Raw genomic sequence first — 24,555 nt, 5'->3', positions numbered from 1 at the left:
GAGTCCTGGTTAACACCACCTAGCAGCAGTCTCACCACTAGACAGGAGAGTCCTGGTTAACACCACCTAGCAGCAGTCTCACCACTAGACAGGAGAGTCCTGGTTAACACCACCTAGCAGCAGTCTCAGTAAGACACTACCTCCACCACAACATTCTAATATACTCCATGCTGACAAGCACTCCTATGTGGATTTGTTTTGATATTAATATAGCTGAACGCTCAGCATACATCATCACAGCCCAATAGGATTGTGCCTCTCACTGTTTCCCAGAAATAACCTCTGGACCAACTGGAGGTCAAGGGTTGTTGTCATGGGGATGACCTCTGACTTACCACGCAGTCATCCTCGGTAATTCCAGCCGTGGACTCGATGGACTCAGGAACACTGGACACTGTAGAGTCAAAGAGGACACAGAGTCAATACTGTGAGTCATAGGGAGGCCTATTCAATCAAACCTGATCATTAAAAGAACAACAACAGGTTCTTCCCTATAGCGGCGGCAGGTAGCCTAGTGGTTAAGAGCGTTGGGCCAGTAACCGAAAGGTCGTTGGTTCAACAACTGCTCCCTAGGCGCCCCATGATGTCCACTGATTCAGAGGGGTTGGGTTAAATGCGGAAGACACATTTCAGTTGAATGCATTCAGTTGTGTAACTGACTACGTATCCCCTTTCCCTTCCCACACTTGAGTCCATGCACCCAACAAAGATGGCAGTTGGAAACCAAACCTAACTGCATAATAAGTCAAACTTTCTCTAATAATGTACTGGAGGAATGACGTTTAAACACTCTCCATCTTTTCTGTACAATCCATTTGTCCTCTCCCCAGTCCTGACAGCGGTGGTGCCGACTATGTTTTTACCTAAGGGGAGCCCTACTAATCACCCTAGAGATCTAGCCCCTATACCTGCCACTATGGGCCAAGACCATTACTGCATTACCATCAGACCTGGAGCCTGGGACTGGAGCCTGGGGGCGACAGCTTGGAGCCAAGCAGTGCCTGTAAGTCACCACACACTGTGCCAGGCAGGCATTTGACATTATTTACCCCTCATATCAGATGTCTCGGCACATAATGAATCAGGCCATCAGATGGCATCCATCTTCAGGGAAACACAGTAAACTAATGACAGCAACTCTTTTACAACACGGTCAGGGAGAATTCCAATAGACCAGGGAGATGGTATTATCATCATTACCATAGAACGTGTTCCATTCGCTGGAAGAAACCCTGCCATGAGTTAGAGCTAACCTACTTACTGGCTAGCTAAATCTAGTCTCTCTCTCTGTGTGTGTGTAACTAAAGCACTGGAACCCAGCAAAAATAGATGAAGTGTGGGGAGAGAGAGAGAGAGAGAGAGCGAGAGAGCGAGAGAGCGATATAAGGGCTCTGATTTTTCAAATTCAGTTGTCTCACTTCTATCAAAGCCTGTTTAATGAGCAGGATTTAACTGTTGCAGAGTAAATTCATAGTCTCTACAAACGATGATTCTGTTATTTGTTCATCAAAAAGGATCCACTTCTGAACAGAAATCACCAACAAACCACTGTGTAAGACAAAGCGCTGTTGAATAGAATAAAGGAAATGAGGCCCCAGAGAGCCAGTGACAGGATAGGTGGAGGTGGGACAACTAAGGTAAGTTGGGGCTGGCTATGGTGGAACTAGGTGTCTTACAATCAGATACAGTGACCCAATTGGTGTTGTTGGCTTTATTGTATTGTGTTTGGTCCCATGTAATTGTATTGTATATTTAAGCAATAAGGCCCGAGGTTTGTGGTATATGGCCAATAAACTACAGCTATGGGCTGTTCTTAAGCAAGACGCAACACAGAGTGCCTGTACACAGCCCTTAGCTGTGGTATATTGGCCATATACCACAAACCCCAGAGGTGCCTTATTGCTATTATAAACTGGTTACCAACGTAATTAGACCAGTAAATTGTCATTTTTGTCATACCCATGGTATACGGTCTGTTATACAACGGGTGGATGCTGGATGCTGATTGATTAAAACCGCATTCCAGGCGGTGTCTATTCCACAAGTTAGCTCAGACTAAATCTATGACATTGAAATGCCTATTTACTTTGTTCCATCTGACTGCGCAATCCACTGTCTCGTCAGCCCAGCCAGGCAATTTATAAACTAGATCTACACTGTAAAAAGCATCTATACATTATCTTGTATTTCTTTTAGACTAGCATTTGGTTTTCAACAGCAGAGATTTGTAATAACCTTGCTGTCTGTCTCTCAGACATTTGCAACATTGTTTCAACATCGAAATTCAATCTTCAGCTGTCCTATGGTAATGAACGTGTTCGGAGTCAGGATGAGACAGACAGGCTGGCAGCTTTTCTCAGCCAGTCAAAATCATTAATCAGCATTATTTTTATGGATATATAAAAAATAAATAAATGAAATGCAGATAGTTTTCTGTCATTACAGCTTCAGTTAGAAGTGATTGTGTAGTTCTGTCCTTGAGCTGTTCTTGTCTATGTTCTGTATTATGTCATGTTTCATGTTTTGTGTAGACCCCAGGAAGAGTAGCTGCTGCTCTCACAACAGTTAATTATAGTGGTTTTGCTGTGTATGGTAGTGTATATATACAGTGTATTGTACAGTAGTGTTTGGTAGTGCTGTATGTCTTACCACTCCTGATAAAATACCAAAATACAAAAAATGTGTTCGCTGAACAGTGGCCTGGCGAGAGAGCAGATTTTCTATGCCAGGTGAAATCGCATCTCATTAGCTCATTGTTATGAATGTATCCCAAAACATCACTAGAAAACAGCTTAATCAAACGCAAAGCTACTTTGCTGTTACTCTGGCTGCTCTGTTTTTCATTTTTCTATTTTACCCTTATTTTACCAGGTACGTTGACTGAGAACACATTCTCATTTACAGCAACGACCTGGGGAATAGTTACAGGGGAGAGGAGGGGTGATGAATGAATGCCAATTGGAAGCGGGTGATTAGGTGACCATGATGGTATGAGGGCCAGATTGGGAATTTAACCAGGACACTGGGGTTAACACCACTACTCTTACGATAAGTGCCATGGGATCTTTTACTGACCACAGAGAGTCAGGACACCCGTTTAACGTCCCACCCGAAAGACGGCACCCTACAGAGGGCAATGGGATGTTTTTTAGACCAGAGGAAAGGGTGCCTCCTACTGGCCCTTCAACACCACCTCGTTTGACATGACTGTGTTAGCCAAAGTTGGCTAGCTAGCAAGCAAGGGATAAGAATGTTGCCAGCCATCATGGCAATGGAACATTTAGAACGAATGACTGTGTCGCATCCATAGATTTAGAACAAAAAGGCTTAACGACTGGGTCATGTCTCTGGCAACCAAACCAATAGAATGAAAGACCAGCCAGTTTGGATAGTAACCCTAGATTTGTGTCTATATCTCGTTGAAGGATGAAATAGTTTGAACAAATTCATCAAAATAAAGTTTTTAATTAAAATATTTAAATCATTATTTGAATAGATTGGTAACCCGTTAAAAGTGATAATGCCCTTGAAGCCGATGTTTGAAGGATATATATTGGCATGGTTTGCCGGCCCTCGACTTTGTCTCGGGTCTAACAACACCCATGCCAATATATCCTCCAAACACCAGCATCTTGGGCATTATCACTTAAATATATCACGGCGTTCAGCGAATCAGGATTCAGGGCTCAAACCACCTGGTTCAAAATGTATATTTTACCACTCATAGTTAGTCTGGCTACAGTGCCAGAGTACTGTGTATAGTCGTTTTACTATGTATGGTAGTATATAGACAGTGTATTCAACGGCAGTGTTGGGTAGTGCTGTGTGTCTTACCACTCTCTAGTTGCAGTAAGTCAGTGTCCAGGGCCAGGGTTGTGTCTCTGATGATGTTGTCATTTTGCAGGGCCTCAGTGATGTTGTTCCTGAAGTCAGTGATGTTGTAGACTACGGTGGGCCTCTCCTTCAGATCTCTGTAGGAGTTCTCCACCAGGTTGGACTGCAGGGTTAGGTAGTCCAACTGCTCACTGCTCACCCCCTCCCCTTCCACCTCCACCGTCACCGCATAGACCACCACCACGCCATCCAACCTGCACAGGCAATACATGTACAGATACATCAGTCAGTTAATCTGTCAGTTGATCTGTCAATCAATCTAGCAATATATCAATCTAGCAATCTATTAAATATACACTACCGTTCAAAAGCTTGGGGTCACTTAGACATTTCCTTGTTTTTGAAAGAAAAGCACATTTAGTGTCCATTAAAATAACATCAAATTGATCAGAAATATTATTGTATACTATTGTAGCTGGAAACAGCAGATTTTTTATGGAATATCTACATAGGCCCATTATCAGCAACCACCACTCCTGTGTTCCAATGGCACGTTGTGTTAGCTAATCCAAGTTTATTATTTTAAAAGGCTAATTGATCTGATCAATTTGATGTTATTTTAATGGACAAAAAATGTGCTTTTCTTTCAAAAAACAAGGAAATGTTTAAGTGACCCCAAGCTTTTGAACGGTAGTGTATATCCATCCATTCCTCCACCATCAACATCTATCCACCCATACACCCATGGAAAACCCATCAAATTTCACTACCAATTGATAGATCATTGTATTGATCAGTTTATGATTCTACTGTATATAATATGATTAGCTAGAATCAGAGTCTCTAATAGGAAACAGTTTCCCTGGGAAGAGTAGAGTTCCAAACACAGTACTTTTTTGGACTATTCTGAAATGATAAATGGTAGTGTGATAGATTTACGCCTGATTTACACCCGCCTGGAGCATCGTCTATAACTTCCATGACTTCCATCCAACCAGCCCAGCCACCCAAGTGATCAATATGGTCATAAACACGACAAACACCCCACAACAGACTCTTGATGTGGAACCTGACTGTGTGGAAAAAGCCATCTATCAGACTTTATATGGCTTCAGAGAGCCCTTCTCTTCTCCCTGTGACCTAGATCTCTCAGCAGGCTTGGCTTGGCCCAGTATGGAGGCACGTGCCTGTAATCGGCCCACTGCACCACCACATCCCAGATCCCAGTTTTCCTGCTGACAGCTCACACTGGGAAAACGGTACGACAACTTTCAGAATCCAAGTGTTTAATGACACTTGAAACTAGTTGATGTTCTTTTATACTCTTCTGCTGTTGGCCCTACTGCGGAGCTCTGGTCAGATCCATACTGTAACGCTGCTGACCTGGGAATCGGGAATGACCACTCAGAAGAGAGCAAGGCTTTTCTTAGTAAAGTCTCACGTAATTGCATGAGCAGAGGACTGCTGCATGACTCGTGCGTGTGTGCATCTCTCCATATCTGTCTGTCCCAAGGGTTGACAGTGACAGGCCAGGAAGCTGATTGCAGTGGGCATAAAGCCTCAGAGATGAGCTCCTCTCCTGGGTTGGGGTTAGGTAGCAGGCATAAAGCCTCAGAGATGAGCTCCTCTCCTGGGTTGGGGTTAGGTAGCAGGCATAAAGCCTTAGAGATGAGCTCCTCTCCTGGGTTGGGGTTAGGTAGCAGGCATAAAGCCTCAGAGATGAGCTCCTCTCCTGGGTTGGGGTTAGGTACCTGCCATAAAGCCTTAGAGATGAGCTCCTCTCCTGGGTTGGGGTTAGGTAGCAGGCATAAAGCCTTAGAGATAAGCTCCTCTCCTGGGTTGGGGTTAGGTAGCAGGCATAAAGCACCATAGATGAGCGCCTCTCCTGGGTTGGGGTTAGGTAGCAGGCATAAAGCCTTAGAGATAAGCTCCTCTCCTGGGTTGGGGTGAGGTAGCAGGCATAAAGCCTCAGAGATGAGCTCCTCTCCTGGGTTGGGGTTAGGTACCTGCCATAAAGCCTCAGAGATGAGCTCCTCTCCTGGGTTGGGGTTAGGTACCTGCCATAAAGCCTTAGAGATGAGCTCCTCTCCTGGCTTGGGGTTAGGTAGCAGGCATAAAGCCTTAGAGATAAGCTCCTCTCCTGGGTTGGGGTTAGGTAGCAGGCATAAAGCACCATAGATGAGCGCCTCTCCTGGGTTGGGGTTAGGTAGCAGGCATAAAGCCTTAGAGATAAGCTCCTCTCCTGGGTTGGGGTGAGGTAGCAGGCATAAAGCCTTAGAGATGAGCTCCTCTCCTGGGTTGGGGTTAGGTAGCAGGCATAAAGCCTTAGAGATGAGCTCCTCTCCTGGGTTGGGGTTAGGTAGCAGGCATAAAGCCTTAGAGATGAGCTCCTCTCCTGGGTTGGGGTTAGGTAGCAGGCATAAAGCCTTAGAGATAAGCTCCTCTCCTGGGTTGGGGTTAGGTAGCAGGCATAAAGCCTTAGAGATGAGCTCCTCTCCTGGGTTGGGGTTAGGTAGCAGGCATAAAGCCTTAGAGATAAGCTCCTCTCCTGGGTTGGGGTTAGGTAGCAGGCATAAAGCCTTAGAGATAAGCTCCTCTCCTGGGTTGGGGTTAGGTAGCAGGCATAAAGCCTTAGAGATGAGCTCCTCTCCTGGGTTGGGATTAGGTAGCAGGCATAAAGCCTTACAGATGAGCTCCTCTCCTGGGTTGGGGTTAGGTAGCAGGCATAAAGCCTTAGAGATGAGCTCCTCTCCTGGGTTGGGGTTACGAAGCAGCTGGTTCATTGTCAAGCCCCGCCCTTATCCTTCTTACCAGGTGAGCGACCGCCCTAACACCATTAAAGGGATACTTTGGGATTTTGGCAATGAGGCCCCTTATCTACTTCCCCAGAGTTAGATGAACTCGTGGATACCATTTTTATGTCTCTGTGTCCAGTATGAAGGAAGTTAGAGGTAGTTTCGCGAGCCAATGACTGGAAGTCACGGGTATCATCACAACTTCACACGAACCTACGCACACTTACAGATAAAGCCAGCATGGATCTCACATGACCCTCAGACACACACACACATTTAAATAGGTTCTCCGGCAAAAAATGAGTATCAGCCAATTAAAATCTCTCTCTTTCTTCAGCCTTGCACACAACACACTGCTATTGCGTTTCTCGTGGCCAGTGATTTTAAAGCAGGGAAATTGAAATCCTTTTTAGCTTGTTTTTACCAGCATGTCACCTGTGCAACTAGAGGTGACAACTCTAGACCACACTTATTCCACACACAAGGCTCTGCCTCACCCTCCTTTTGGCAAATCAATCCATAACTCTATCTTTCTGCTTCCTGCTTACAAAAAAACAAAAACTTAGAGAGGATATCATGTTAATTACTATTGAAATAATATGACTACAGGTTCATCTGCCTCAGCTAAAGCCTATTCTGGTGAGAAGCTGCTATAGACCACCAAGTGCTAACAGTCCGTATCTGGATAACATGTGTGAAATGCTTGATAATGTATGTGATATCAACAGATAGATATATTTTCTGGGTGATTTAAATATTGACTGGCTTTCATCAGGCTGCCCACTCAAGAGAAAGCTTCTTTAATTAATGCTTGCAACCTGGTTCAGGCTATCAGTCAACCTACCAGGGTAGTTACAAACAGCACAGGAATGAAATCATCAACATGTATTGATCACATCTTTATTAATGCTGCAGAAATTTGCTTTGAAAGCAGTATACAGAGCCATTAGATGTAGTGATCACAATATAGTAACCATATCTAGGAAAACCAAAGTTCCAAAGGCTGGGTCTAATATAGTGTATAAGAGGTCATAGAATACATTTTGTAGGGATTCCTATGTTGTTGATTTAAAGAATGTGTGTTGGTCTGTGGCGTGTAATGAGAAGCAACCAGACGCTGCACTTGACACATTTACAAAATTGCTTATCACAGTTACTAATAAGCATGCACCCATTAAGAAAATGACTGTAAAAAATGGTTACATCCCTGTGGATTGATGAGGAATTGAAAGTTTGTATGTTTGAGAGGGATGGGGCAAAATAAATGGCAAATAATTCTGGCTGCACAACTGATTGGCAAATGTTCTGCAAATTGAGAAATCATGTGATTAAACTGAAAAAAAAGAAGAAGAAACTACACTATGAAACAAAGGAAAATGACAAAGAATGATAGTAAAAAGCTTAGGAGCACCTTAAATAGCATTTTGGGTAAAAAGGCCATTTTTATTATTTATTGAATCAGAATGCTCATTCATCACAAAACCCACTGATATGGCCAACTACTTTAATGATTTTGTTCATTGGTAAGATTAGCAAATTTAGGCATGACATGCCAGCAACAAATGCTGACACTACACATCCAAGTATATCTGACCAAATTATGAAAGACAAGCATTGTAATTTTGAATTCTGTAAATTGAGTGTGGAAGAGGTGAAAAAAGTATTGTTGTCTATCAACAATGACAAGCCACCAGGGTCTGACAACTTGGATGGAAGATTACTGAGGATAATAGCGGATGATATTGCCACTCCTATTTGCCATATCTTCAATCTAAGCCTACTAGAGAGTGTGTGCCCTCAGGCCTGGAGGGAAGCAAAAAGTAATTCCACTACCCAAGAATAGTAAAGCCCCCTTTACTGGCTCAAATAGCCGACCAATCAGCCTGTTACCAACCCTCAGTAAACTTTTGGAAAAAGGTTTGACCAGATACAGTGCTATTTTACAGTAAACAAATTGACAACAAACTTTCAGCACACTTATAGGAAAGGACATTCAACAAGTACAGCACTTACACAAATGGCTGATGATTGGCTGAGAGAAATTGATGCTAAAAAAATTGTGGGAGCTGTTTTGTTAAACTTCAGTGCGGCTTTCAACATTATCGATCATAGTCTGCTGATGGAAAAACGTATGTGTCATGGCTTTACACCCCCTACTATATACTGGATAAAGAGTTACTGTACTTGTCTAACATAACACAGAGGGTGTTCTTTAATGGAAGCCTATCCAACATAATCCAGGTAGAATCAGGAATTCCCCAGGGCAGGTGTCTAGGCCCCTTACTTTATTCAATCTTGACTAACGACCTGCCACTGTCTTTGAGTAAAGCAGTTAGTTTCAGAATGGGTGGCAAGGAATAAGTTAGTCCTAAATATTTTTTAAAATTAAAGCATTGCATTTGAGACAAATCATTCATTAAACCCTAAACCTCAACCAAATATTGTAATGAATAATGTGGAAATTGAGCAAGTGACTAAACTGCTTGGAGTAAGTCTGGATTGTAAACTGTCATGGTCCAAATACAACAGTAGCTAAGATGGGGAGAAGTATGTCCATAATAAAGCGCTGCTCTGCCTTCTTAACAGCATTATCAACAAAGCAGGTCCTACAGGGCCTAGTTTTGTCGCTCCTGGACTACTGTTCAGTCGTGTGGTCACATGCCACCAAGAGGGACTTCAATTGGCTCAGAACAGGGCAGCACGGCTGTTCCTTAGATGTACACAGAGAGCTAACATTAATAATATGCATGTCACTCTCTCCTGGCTCAAAGAGGAAGAGAGACTGACTTCATTCCTACTTGTATTTGTGAGAGGTATTGACATGTTGAATGCACCAAACTGTCTGTTTGAACTATTGGCACACAGCTCAGACATCCATACATATCCCACAAGACATGCCACCAGAGGTCTCTTCACAGTGCCCAAGTCCAGAACAGACTATGGGAGGCGCACAGTGCTACATTGAGCCATGACTACATGGAACTCTATTCCATATTAAGTAACTAATGCAAGCAGTAAAATAAAATTTGATTTAAAAAAAAAAACAGATAAAAATACACCTTATGGAACAGCGGGGACTGTGAAGCAACACAAACATAAGCACAGACACATGCATACAAACACACGATAACATATACACACATGTACACATGGATTTTGTGTTGTAGATATGTGGTAGTAGAGTAGGGGCCTGAGGGCACACAGTGTTGTGAATGTATTGTAATGTTTCTAAAATTGTATAATTGCCTTAATTTTGCTGGACCCCAGGAAGAGTAGCTGTTGCCTTGGCATCAAATTGTCAAAGACTCCAGCCACCCAAGCTCTGCTACCGCAGAGCAAACAGTTCCAGGGCACCTCCCGGGTGGCGCAGTGGTCTAGGGCACTGCATCGCAGTGCTAGCTGCGCCACCAGAGTCTCTGGGTTCGCGCCCAGGCTGGGCTGGGTTCGCGCCCAGGCTCTGTCGCAGCCGGACGCAACCGGGAGGTCCGTGGGGCGACGCACAATTGGCATAGCGTCGTCCGGGTTAGGGAGGGTTTGGCCGGTAGGGATATCCTTGTCTCAGTATGTAAAAATGTAATAAAATGTATGCACTCTACTGTAAGTCGCTCTGGATAAGAGCGTCTGCTAAATGACTAAAATGTAAATGTAAATGCACCAAGTCTGGAAACAACAGGACCTTTGAACAGCTACCCCCAAGCCAAGACTGCTCAACAACACTGCTAAATAACTCATCAAATGGCTACCCGAATTGCCTGCATTTATCTTTAAAAAATGTACTAACTCTCTTGCGCTGACTCTATGCACAAACACTGGACACTACCCACACTCACACATACTTACACTGGACACTACCCACACTCAACACCCATATACACACACACACTACATACGACCACACACACACTACATACGACCACACATACATAACATGCGCACACAAGCATACTGATGTCACACACACACACATTTTCTCGCACTCACCACATACGCTGCTGCTACTGCTCAGTCTTATCTATCCTGTTGCCTAGTCACTTTACCCTTAGCGATACGTACATAGCTACTTCAATTACCTCGTACCCCTGCACATCGACTCGGTACTGGTACTTCCTGTGTGTAGTCTTGTTATTTTTACTCGTTATTGTTATTCAATATTCACTATGTATTTATTCCTCGTGTCACTATTTCTATTTGATCTTCTTGATCTTTATCTCTGCATTGTTGGAAAATGACCCATAAGTAAGCATTTCACTGTCGTTTACGAAGCATGTGACAAACACAATTTTATTCGATAAGCTAATAATATTATTAATAAGCAATATTACATGGACGTGTACACCTTTTATACCTTTTATAAAGGAACTCAGTCTGGCTTTAAACTTACTCTTGAGGGCCTCCTGAGTGGCGCAGTGGTCTAAGGCACTGCTAGCTGTGCCACTAGAGATTCTGGGTTTGAGTCCAGGCTCTGTCGCAGCCGGCCGCGACCGGGAGACTCATGGGGCGGCGCACAATTGGCCCAGCGTCATCCGGGTTAGGGGAGGGTTTGGCTGGCAGGGATGTCCTTGTCCCATTGCTCACTAGCGACTCCTGTGGCGGGCTGGGCAGCAGTGCACGCTGACACGGTTGCCAGGTGCACAGTGTTTCCTCTGACACATTGGTGCGGCTGGCTTCCGGGATAAGTGGGCATTGTGTCAAGAAGCAGTGCGGCTTGGTTAGGTTGTGTTTCGGAGGACGCATGGCTCTCGACCTTCGCCTCTCCCGAGTCCGTATGGGAGTTGCAGCGATGAGACAAGACTGTAACTACCAATTGGATACACAAGGTGCACAAGGTGCAATTTCGAAATTGGGTAGTGCATCATCAGTTCCTCTTGTCATATTAGTCATTGCATAGCTTAGAGAGATATACTGTATATAACTTGTCAGAAATGTCCAGATCAACTAGCCCATTTCAGCTAATGTTGTTTTAGTAGATAGATATTGTTGTAATTATTTGGTCACTGAAATATCACATGAATACACATTAGACATGACAAAATGTATAGAATTGCAATACATTTAGCTTTAAAACGGCTAAATGTTCTTTGCACCCCATGCCAAAATGTGTAGAATTGCAGGAAATAAGCTTAAAACCTGCACATTTCTCTCCACCAACAAGAGGGGTGTGAACAGTTTTTGTGCCATGAACAGTGCCTGTGCCCATAGAAATAGACGTGGTAAAAGTGTGAGAACCCCCTGGCCTAGATGACTGCTGTTTGACAAATCCATAAGGCTCTTTGTTTTTTTGTTTTTAAATGAATGTTAAATATCCATGTTTTTTCCATAAAGGCACATGGATGTGGGGCCTCCCGGGTGGCACAGTGGTCTAGGGTGCTAGCTGTGCCACCAGAGACTCTGGGTTCGAGCCCAGGCTCTGTCGCAGCCGGCAGCGACCGGGAGGTCAATGGGGCGACGCACAATTGGCCTAGCGTCGTCCGGGTTAGGGAGGGTTTGGCCGGTAGGGATATCCTTGTCTCATCGCGCACTAGCGACTCCTATGGCGGGCCGGGCGCAGTGCACGCTAACCAGGTCGCCAGGTGCACGGTGTTTCCTCCGACACATTGGTGCGGCTGGCTTCCGGGTTGGATGCAGACTGTGTTAAGAAGCAGTGCGGCTTGGTTGGGTTGTGTTTCGTAGGACGCATGGCTTTCGACCTTCGTCTCTCCCGAGCCGGTACGGGAGTTGTAGCGATGAGACAGGATAGTAACTACTAACAATTGGATACTACGAAATTGGGGAGAAAAGGGGGTAAAATTAAATAAATAAAAAATAAAAGCACATGGATGTGGGTGAAAAAATTTGAAAACATTGTCTAATGTTAGTAGTAGCTAGTAGCCTAGTCAAGGATGCATCAATGCAATATTGGCACAACATTTTGTCACAGACCAACGGAACAAAAGTAAACCTTGAATTTTTAGGTTTAAAATATCCCTGTAGTGGCTAGGGTTGACTTATTTCAAGAAATGCCATTGGTTGGTGGATACAACGTCTAAGATCTTTGATAGGCTGATGAAGAATTTGTGCCAGGATATGATAAGTGCCACCTGTTGAGGTTAGCATATGGCTGACGTGTGCCATGTTATCTGATGGAAACAGCTTCAATTTAGCTTTCTGTTGCCTGCAAGAAAATCAATGAATTGAATTGGCTGATATGCATTTTGTGCCAGAGAATCTGTTTAAATGGAAATAGTTGTTTATGTTCACAAGTATGGACACACACACACACACACACACACACAAACACTCAAGACTAGGTTATCCTTAACCACAGACCTAGGGTCAGATTACTAGCCTACTGACTATACACATCCAGGACTACAGGTAAGGTTCTATACTCACCCTTGGGCATCCTTCTGAAACCTGAAAACAAATAAAAACTAAATCACAGGCCTCCCGAGTGGAGCAGCGGTCTAAGACACTGCATCGCAGTGCTAGAGGTGTCACTACAGACCCGGGTTCGATCCCGGGCTGTATCACAACAGGCCGTGATCGGGAGTCCCATAGGGCGGTGCACAATTGGCCCAGTGTCATATGGGTTAGGGGATGCTTTGGCCGGGGGGGCTTTACTTGGCTCATCGCGCTCTAGTGACTCCTTGTGGTGGGCTGTGCACCTGCAGGCTGACGCCGGTCGTCAGGTGAACAGTGTTTCATGTGCGGCTGGCTTCCGGGTTAAGCGGGCGGGTGTTAAGAAGTGCGGTTTTGCAGGTCATGTTTCGGAGGACGCATGACTCGACCTTTGCCTTCCGAGCCCGTTGGGGAGTTGCAGCGATTAGACAAGATAGAAATTGTGGAGAAAAAGGGGGTAAAATACACAAAATTAAATAAATAAAAATAGATCACAGACTCTAAATATGACCTCTAGGTTTTATGGGTATTATAACTCATACTGTGGTACTCTATCAAGGGTGGACGGGCTCATAATAAAGACTGGAATGGAGTGAATAGAATGGGATCAAACACAGGAAACCATGTGTCTGATGTATTTAATACCATTCCAATCTTTAAACTCCAGCCAATACTATGACCCCGTACTCCACAATTAAGATGCCACCAACCTCCTGTGTACTCTATAGCCCTACCGTTTATGCATTCCAATGGCTGATGCGCTTCCCTCCATTCATTATTTTTATTGTAATGCCAGACACTCAAGATTGTAAAACGCTGGCAATTGCACAACAATTTGAGTTGAGGAATAAATCATACACCACTGAAAAGCAGGGATCCTGCTCTTTTCAATAATTGCAGTCAAAAACTGTTGTATTTTCTCAAGATTGCATTTGGGAATATTGTGCAGCGACTGGGCTTATTAGAACCCATTTCTTCCCTTGCACCAATCAGCTGTGTGCGGAGTTGCACACACTTGCTACCAGACAGGTTATATTAAGGTGATAAATAAACAACATAGCTCATGAACAGCTTCGGGAATTCATCTGGTTTCTAAATAATTATATAGGCCTAGACTACATAATAGTATTACTAGGCCCTTTGTATTAAACCAACAAGAGATTTGTGTAAATAAGGTTTATGTCTTGACAAGCAAGCAGCTCCATAGTGTAGGCCTGTGTAAATCTTTCTGTGTCTGATATGAAAAAAGACTAAAGCACGTGGAGGACTTTGAATGCGCGTGACGAATTTCAACTCTGAATTGATACGCTTCTCGCTTCCAGGCGGGCTTACTCGAGACTGAGGGGGAAGGTTTCGACATTACCTCCGCTTGGAAACCGAATGCTGGTTGATAATAAAATCGGCTACTTATGTAATAGGCTACTGACCCTACTGGCTACTCCACATCATGTGCCAAAGAAATAACGCCACCTGCTGTAGGAGACAGATTTTGGGCCCAGTTATTCCTCTTGCTTTGTAAATACTGGATCTCTATGACAAGACGCATCATTCACCCAAATGTCGTCAAAATCGGGCCAGTCATGTATAACATATCTCGTGTGAATAACGGACGAACAGATGGACGGAGATCGATCCACAGTCCCCTCCCCGATTTCATGGTGGGGGACAACTAAACACACTTTATCTAAAGAAATGAAGTTTGACAAAGATCAGGTGAGAAGGTCAGGTCAGTGTATCAAATCAAAGATGTGTGTTTTATCCAACTCTTCAGATTATTGCTGTCATGCCATACATATGTCCAGTATAGCATTCCAATGATAGCTAAGGAAGTTAGCTAAACTAAATCACATCCTAATGTGACCAGGACCAGGCAAATACACCACTACAGTAGAGACTGACCTGAACTCCAGCACAGTCACACTCTTCAAGCCTGGCAGTTCCCCCAGAGCATCTTCGATCTGCAAACACAACGAGGTCAACGTGAGTTCAACAGTTCATTCTGAGGATATTGCTAGTTTATGTCCTCTTTTTATTTATTTTATTTAACCCTTATTTTACAGCTCTTTAATTCCATTATTTTACTTTAATTCCATTCTTTTACTTTTAGATTTGTGTGTATGGTTGTGAATTGTTAGATACTACTGCACTGTTGGAGCTAGGAACTCAAGCATTTCACTACACCCACAATAACATTTGCTAAATATGTGTATGTGACCAATACAATTTGGTATGATTTGATTTCTAGCATGGCCATCTAGTGACTACTCACTCAGACCTCTGATTGAACATTGTTGCTAGATGCTAGTGAGTGTTTTGTGAAGAGAACCATGGTTTTGCTGACTCATGGACCCAGCATTGTGGAATACCTCCTCAGTGATAAAGTTGAATTACGTTTAATAGTGTGCCAACAACCCTGCCATTACACCTTCTTCTACCTTTCCCAATCAATGTGGTAAATACCCTGCTTTTGCAATCACTATTATTCTGACACACTTGGCAACACAGCCGACTTCTTTAATCGTCAGATTGTGTTTTTCCGAACATGTCCGTCCCTCTCCTCCTCCTTCTTCTGTCTCTCTCCTTCTTTCATTGTCCATCTCCCTCCCCCTTTCCATACACAGAGTGATAAAAGTTTAAGACAGACTCGTAGCCGTGGCAATTAGCGGTGCTGAAGGTGCTGCACTGTGCACTGGGCTTTTAATAGTTCTGCATTAGCCCCCCCGCCATGGCAACAAAAAATTGTCAGCACCCCAACCTTCGAACTACTTCCCGTGGCTATGGACAGAGTAATAATGAGTACATTAACGGCTTCCAGGGGAGAGTCAAAAACATCTTATTTTCCCAGCAGCAGTAAAATGTCTGACCCATTTGTTCTCAGTCAAAAAGCCTTGATGGTGGAGGAAAGTTATCTGTGTGTGAGTGAGTGTGTGTGTCCTGCTTTCTCTATTCCAGTCTCTCTTGCGGCCTCAAGCCACATCATAAACTCTAACGTTCAGCATCTTTTCACACAGAGTATGCCTAGTGTAAAATACCAACAGTCAAATTAAGAGAATTTGAAACTGTGTGGGTTCTTTATAGTGCCCTGACTGTGTGTGTTAAAATTAACAATGAATAACTATAGCCTCAGAGCCTACAAACAAAGTGATGGATTAGGAGATGCCAGAAGAGGACAAAGGGGATGGAGAGAGTAGAAAAGGGTTGAGGGAAGATGAGAGAGAAGATTTAGAGAAGATACAGATGACAGGAGGAGCGAGATGAAAGGATAGTGAGAAAGGAGAAGGAAAGAGTGGAAGAAATAAGAGGAGTACTGTAAAGGAGTGAAGTGGAGAAATGCGAGAAGGAACGCTGAAAGAGAAAGGAACAGACCATTAGCAGCCTTAAAACCTCATTCTGGCACATTTTTTGCAAAAAAGGTCAAATGCAGCTAATGTTTTTCTCAATAAATTGCAGTCAATGGGAAAAGATGAGTGTCAGATGGTTGATGTCTAAGTGAATACCTTGCATTCAATGAGGAAAGAATAACATCACAATATGGACGCATAGAGAAAGACTTCAGAGACATGACGCTCCTCTCTCGCTCTCTACCTCCCTCTTTCTCCTCTCTCTCTCTTTCCCCCCTCCCAACTTCACCCTCTCTCCCTCTGTTTCCCCTCTCTCTCTCTCCCTCCTCCCCCTCTCCATTTTATCTCCCTCCTTCTTCCCCCCCTCCTCTCGCTCCCACCTCTTCCTCCTCTCCCTCCCACCTCTCCCTTCCTCCTCTCCCCTCCTCCTCTCCCTCCCTCCCTCCCTCCTCTCCCTCCCTCCCACCTCTCTCTCCCTCTCACCTCTCTCTCCCTCCCACCTCTCTCCTCCCACCTCTCTCTCCCTCCCACCTCTCCCTCCCTCCTCTCCCTCCCTCCTCTCCCTTCCACCTCTCTCCTCTCCCTTCCACCTCTCTCCTCTCCCTTCCACCTCTCGCTCCCACCTCTCGCTCCCACCTCTCGCTCCCACCTCTCGCTCCCACCTCTCGCTCCCAACTCCAACTTTTTATCTACTTTCCCACCTTCACAGACAGGATATTGACGCATAGATATGCATCAAGGGTATTGTAGCATAAGTCAATACATTGCATTCAAGGCAAAAAAAGGACAGACAGACAGACAGACAGACAGACAGACAGACAGACAGACAGACAGACAGACAGACAGACAGACAGACAGACAGACAGACAGACAGACACATATCCACTCAGACAGACAGACACATATCCACACAGACAGACAGACAGACACATATCCACTCAGACAGACAGACAGACACATATCCACTCAGACAGACAGACAGACACATATCCACTCAGACAGACAGACACATATCCACACAGACAGACAGACAAACATATATCCACTCAGACAGACAGACAGACAGACAGACACATATCCACAGACAGACAGACAGACACAGATCCACTCAGACAGACAGACAGACAGACACATATCCACTCAGACAGACAGACAGACAGACAGACAGACAGACAGACAGACAGACAGACAGACAGACAGACAGACAGACAGACAGACAGACACATATCCACTCACACAGACAGAAAGACACATATCCACACAGACAGACAGACACATATCCACTCAGACAGACAGACACATATCCACTCAGACAGACAGACACATATCCACTCAGACAGACAGACATCCACTCAGACAGACAGACAGACACATATCCACTCAGACAGACAGACAGACACATATCCACTCAGACAGACAGACAGACAGACAGACAGACAGACACATATCCACTCAGACAGACAGACACATATCCACACAGACAGACAGACAAACATATATCCACTCAGACAGACAGACAGACACATATCCACTCAGACAGACAGACAGATATCCACTCAGACAGACAGACAGACAGACACATATCCACTCAGACAGACAGACAGACAGACACATATCCACAGACAGACAGACAGACAGACAGACACATATCCACTCAGACAGACAGACACATATCCACAGACAGACAGACAGACACATATCCACTCAGACAGACAGACAGACAGACAGACAGACAGACAGACAGACAGACACATATCCACTCAGACAGACAGACACATATCCACACAGACAGACAGACACATATCCACACAGACAGACAGACAAACATATATCCACTCAGACAGACAGACAGACACATATCCACTCAGACAGACAGACAGATATCCACTCAGACAGACAGACAGACAGACACATATCCACTCAGACAGACAGACAGACAGACACATATCCACAGACAGACAGACAGACAGACAGACACATATCCACTCAGACAGACAGACACATATCCACAGACAGACAGACAGACAGACACATATCCACTCAGACAGACAGACAGACACATATCCACTCAGACAGACAGACAGACAGACAGACAGACAGACAGACAGACAGACAGACAGACAGACAGACAGACAGACAGACACATATCCACTCAGACAGACAGACAGACACATATCCATTCAGACAGACAGACACATATCCACTCAGATAGACAGACACATATCCACACAGACAGACAGACACATATCCACTCAGACAGACAGACAGACACATATCCACTCAGACAGACAGACAGACACATATCCACTCAGACAGACAGACACATATCCACTCAGACAGACAGACAGACACATATCCACTCAGACAGACAGACAGACACATATCCACTCAGACAGACAGACAGAGACAGACAGACAGACAGAGACAGACAGACAGACACATATCCACTCAGACAGACAGACACATATCCACACAGACAGACAGACAAACATATATCCACTCAGACAGACAGACAAACATATATCCACTCAGACAGACAGACACATATCCACTCAGACAGACAGACAGAAATCCACTCAGACAGACAGACAGAAATCCACTCAGGCAGACAGACAGATATCCACTCAGACAGACAGACAGACAGACACATATCCACTCAGACAGACAGACAGACAGACACATATCCACAGACAGACAGACAGACAGACAGACAGACAGACAGACAGACAGACAGACAGACAGACAGACAGACAGACAGACAGACAGACAGACAGACACATATCCACTCACACAGACAGAAAGACACATATCCACTCAGACAGACAGACAAACATATATCCACTCAGACAGACAGACAGACACATATCCACTCAGACAGACAGACAGACAGAGACAGACAGACAGACAGACAGACACATATCCACTCAGACAGACAGACACATATCCACTCAGACAGACAGACAGACACATATCCACTCAGACAGACAGACAGACACATATCCACTCAGACAGACAGACACATATCCACTCAGACAGACAGACAGACACATATCCACTCAGACAGACAGACAGACACATATCCACTCAGACAGACAGACAGACACATATTCACTCAGACAGACAGACAGACAGACAGACAGACAGACAGACAGACAGACAGACAGACAGACAGACAGACAGACACATATCCACTCAGACAGACAGACACATATCCACACAGACAGACAGACAAACATATATCCACTCAGACAGACAGACAGACACATATCCACTCAGACAGACAGACAGACAGACACATATCCACTCAGACAGACAGACAGACAGACACATATCCACTCAGACAGACAGACAGATATCCACTCAGACAGACAGACAGATATCCACTCAGACAGACAGACAGACACATATCCACTCAGACAGACAGACAGACAGACACATATCCACAGACAGACAGACAGACAGACACATATCCACTCAGACAGACAGACAGACACATATCCACACAGACAGACAGACAGACACATATCCACTCAGAGAGACAGACAGACACATATCCACTCAGAGAGACAGACAGACACATATCCACTCAGACAGACAGACAGACACATATCCACTCAGACAGACACATATCCACTCAGACAGACAGACAGACAGACAGACAGACACAGACAGACAGACACATATCCACAGACAGACAGACAGACAGACACATATCCACACAGACAGACAGACAGACACATATCCACTCAGAGAGACAGACAGACACATATCCACTCAGACAGACAGACAGACACATATCCACTCAGACAGACAGACAGACACATATCCACTCAGACAGACAGACACATATCCACTCAGACAGACAGACAGACACATATCCACTCAGACAGACAGACAGACACATATCCACTCAGACAGAAAGACAGACACATATCCATTCAGACAGACAGACAGACAGACACATATCCACTCAGACAGACAGACACATATCCACACAGACAGACAGACAGACACATATCCACTCAGACAGACAGACAGACACATATCCACTCAGACAGATATCCACTCAGACAGACAGACAGATATCCACTCAGACAGACAGACAGATATCCACTCAGACAGACAGACAGACAGACACATATCCACAGACAGACAGACAGACAGACAGACAGACAGACAGACAGACAGACAGACAGACAGACAGACAGACAGACAGACAGATATCCACCCAGACAGACACAGACAGACAGACAGACAGACAGACAGACAGACAGACAGACAGACAGACAGACAGACAGACAGACAGACAGACAGACAGACAGACAGACAGACAGACAGACACATATCCACTCAGACAGACAGACAGACAGACACATATCCACTCAGACAGACAGACACATATCCACTCAGACAGACACATATCCACTCAGACAGACACATATCCACTCAGACAGAAAGACAGACACATATCCACTCACACAGACAGAAAGACACATATCCACTCAGACAGACAGACAGACACATATCCATTCAGACAGACAGACAGACAGACAGACAGACACATATCCACTCAGACAGACAGACAAACATATATCCACTCAGACAGACAGACAGACACATATCCACTCAGACAGACAGACAGACACATATCCACTCAGAGAGACAGACAGACAGACAGACAGACAGACACATATCCACTCAGACAGACAGACAGACACATATCCACAGACAGACAGACAGACACATATCCACAGACAGACAGACAGACACATATCCACTCCGACAGACAGACAGACACATATCCACTCAGACAGACAGACAGACACATATCCACTCAGACAGACAGACAGACAGACAGACAGACAGACAGACAGACAGACAGACAGACAGACACATATCCACTCCGACAGACAGACAGACACATATCCACTCCGACAGACAGACAGACACATATCCACTCAGACAGACAGACAGACACATATCCACAGACAGACAGACAGACACATATCCACTCAGACAGACAGACAGACAGACAGACAGACAGACAGACAGACAGACAGACAGACAGACAGACACATATCCACTCAGACAGACAGACAGACACATATCCACTCAGACAGACAGACAGACACATATCCACTCAGACAGACAGACAGACACATATCCACTCAGACAGACAGACAGACAGACAGACAGACAGACACATATCCACTCAGACAGACAGACAGACACATATCCACTCCGACAGACAGACAGACACATATCCACTCCGACAGACAGACAGACACATATCCACTCCGACAGACAGACAGACACATATCCACTCAGACAGACAGACAGACACATATCCACTCAGACAGACAGACAGACAGACAGACAGACAGACAGACAGACAGACAGACAGACAGACAGACAGACAGACAGACAGACACATATCCACTCAGACAGACAGACAGACACATATCCACTCCGACAGACAGACAGACACATATCCACTCCGACAGACAGACAGACACATATCCACTCAGACAGACAGACAGACACATATCCACTCAGACAGACAGACAGACAGACAGACAGACAGACACATATCCACTCAGACAGACAGACAGACACATATCCACAGACAGACAGACAGACACATATCCACTCCGACAGACAGACAGACACATATCCACTCAGACAGACAGACAGACACATATCCACTCAGACAGACAGACAGACAGACAGACAGACAGACAGACAGACAGACAGACAGACAGACAGACAGACACATATCCACTCAGACAGACAGACAGACACATATCCACTCAGACAGACAGACAGACACATATCCACTCCGACAGACAGACAGACAGACAGACAGACAGACAGACAGACAGACACATATCCACTCCGACAGACAGACAGACACATATCCACTCCGACAGACAGACAGACACATATCCACTCAGACAGACAGACAGACACATATCCACTCAGACAGACAGACAGACAGACAGACAGACAGACAGACACATATCCACTCCGACAGACAGACAGACACATATCCACTCCGACAGACAGACAGACACATATCCACTCCGACAGACAGACAGACACATATCCACTCAGACAGACAGACACATATCCACTCAGACAGACAGACACATATCCACTCCGACAGACAGACAGACACATATCCACTCAGACAGACAGACAGACACATATCCACTCAGACAGACAGACAGACACATATCCACTCAGACAGACAGACAGACAGACAGACAGACAGACAGACAGACAGACAGACAGACAGACAGACAGACAGACAGACACATATCCACTCAGACAGACAGACAGACACATATCCACTCCGACAGACAGACAGACACATATCCACTCCGACAGACAGACAGACACATATCCACTCAGACAGACAGACAGACACATATCCACTCAGACAGACAGACAGACAGACAGACAGACAGACACATATCCACTCAGACAGACAGACAGACACATATCCACAGACAGACAGACAGACACATATCCACTCCGACAGACAGACAGACACATATCCACTCAGACAGACAGACAGACACATATCCACTCAGACAGACAGACAGACAGACAGACAGACAGACAGACAGACAGACAGACAGACAGACAGACAGACACATATCCACTCAGACAGACAGACAGACACATATCCACTCAGACAGACAGACAGACACATATCCACTCAGACAGACAGACAGACAGACAGACAGACAGACAGACAGACAGACAGACAGACAGACAGACACATATCCACTCAGACAGACAGACAGACACATATCCACTCCGACAGACAGACAGACACATATCCACTCCGACAGACAGACAGACACATATCCACTCCGACAGACAGACAGACACATATCCACTCCGACAGACAGACAGACACATATCCACTCAGACAGACAGACAGACACATATCCACTCAGACAGACAGACAGACAGACAGACAGACAGACAGACAGACAGACAGACAGACAGACAGACAGACAGACAGACAGACAGACAGACAGACAGACACATATCCACTCAGACAGACAGACAGACACATATCCACTCCGACAGACAGACAGACACATATCCACTCCGACAGACAGACAGACACATATCCACTCAGACAGACAGACACATATCCACTCAGACAGACAGACACATATCCACTCAGACAGACAGACAGACACATATCCACTCAGACAGACAGACAGACACATATCCACTCCGACAGACAGACAGACACATATCCACTCCGACAGACAGACAGACACATATCCACTCCGACAGACAGACAGACACATATCCACTCCGACAGACAGACAGACACATATCCACTCCGACAGACAGACAGACACATATCCACTCCGACAGACAGACAGACACATATCCACTCCGACAGACAGACAGACACATATCCACTCCGACAGACAGACAGACACATATCCACTCCGACAGACAGACACAGACAGACAGACAGACAGACAGACAGACAGACAGACAGACAGACAGACAGACAGACAGACAGACAGACAGACACACAGTGTTTTCCACTCAGTTTCAGCCTGTAGTACTTCAAATTGATCAATCACAGTGAGGTGAGTTTTAAAAGCATGATACTGTTTTGATGATAAGTGTTTGATGTGATTTTAGATTGATGTCAGAGTTGTTAGAGGAACCATAGAGGGCTGACTACCAGGCCATTTGGACCTGATGGAGGGACAATAGAGCGCTGAGTAGTGGACATGAAGCTAGTGTTAGGGTTGAGCTGGGAGTGGACATGAAGCTAGTGTTAGGGTTGAGCTGGGAGTGGACATGAAGCTAGTGTTAGGGTTGAGATGGGAGTGGACATGAAGCTAGTGTTAGGGTTGAGCTGGGAGTGGACATGAAGCTAGTGTTAGGGTTGAGCTGGGAGTGGACATGAAGCTAGTGTTAGGGTTGAGCTGGGAGTGGACATGAAGCTAGTGTTAGGGTTGAGCTGGGAGTGGACATGAAGCTAGTGTTAGGGTTGAGCTGGTAGTGGACATGAAGCTAGTGTTAGGGTTGAGCTGGTAGTGGACATGAAGCTAGTGTTAGGGTTGAGCTGGGAGTGGACATGAAGCTAGTGTTAGGGTTGAGCTGGGAGTGGACATGAAGCTAGTGTTAGGGTTGAGCTGGGAGTGGACATGAAGCTAGGG

Source organism: Salvelinus namaycush, chromosome 13 (genome assembly GCF_016432855.1).
Source record: "Salvelinus namaycush isolate Seneca chromosome 13, SaNama_1.0, whole genome shotgun sequence".
Classification (NCBI taxonomy): domain Eukaryota; kingdom Metazoa; phylum Chordata; class Actinopteri; order Salmoniformes; family Salmonidae; genus Salvelinus; species Salvelinus namaycush.
The sequence above is the reverse complement of the archived record's forward strand: the minus strand, read 5'-3'. Positions refer to the sequence as shown.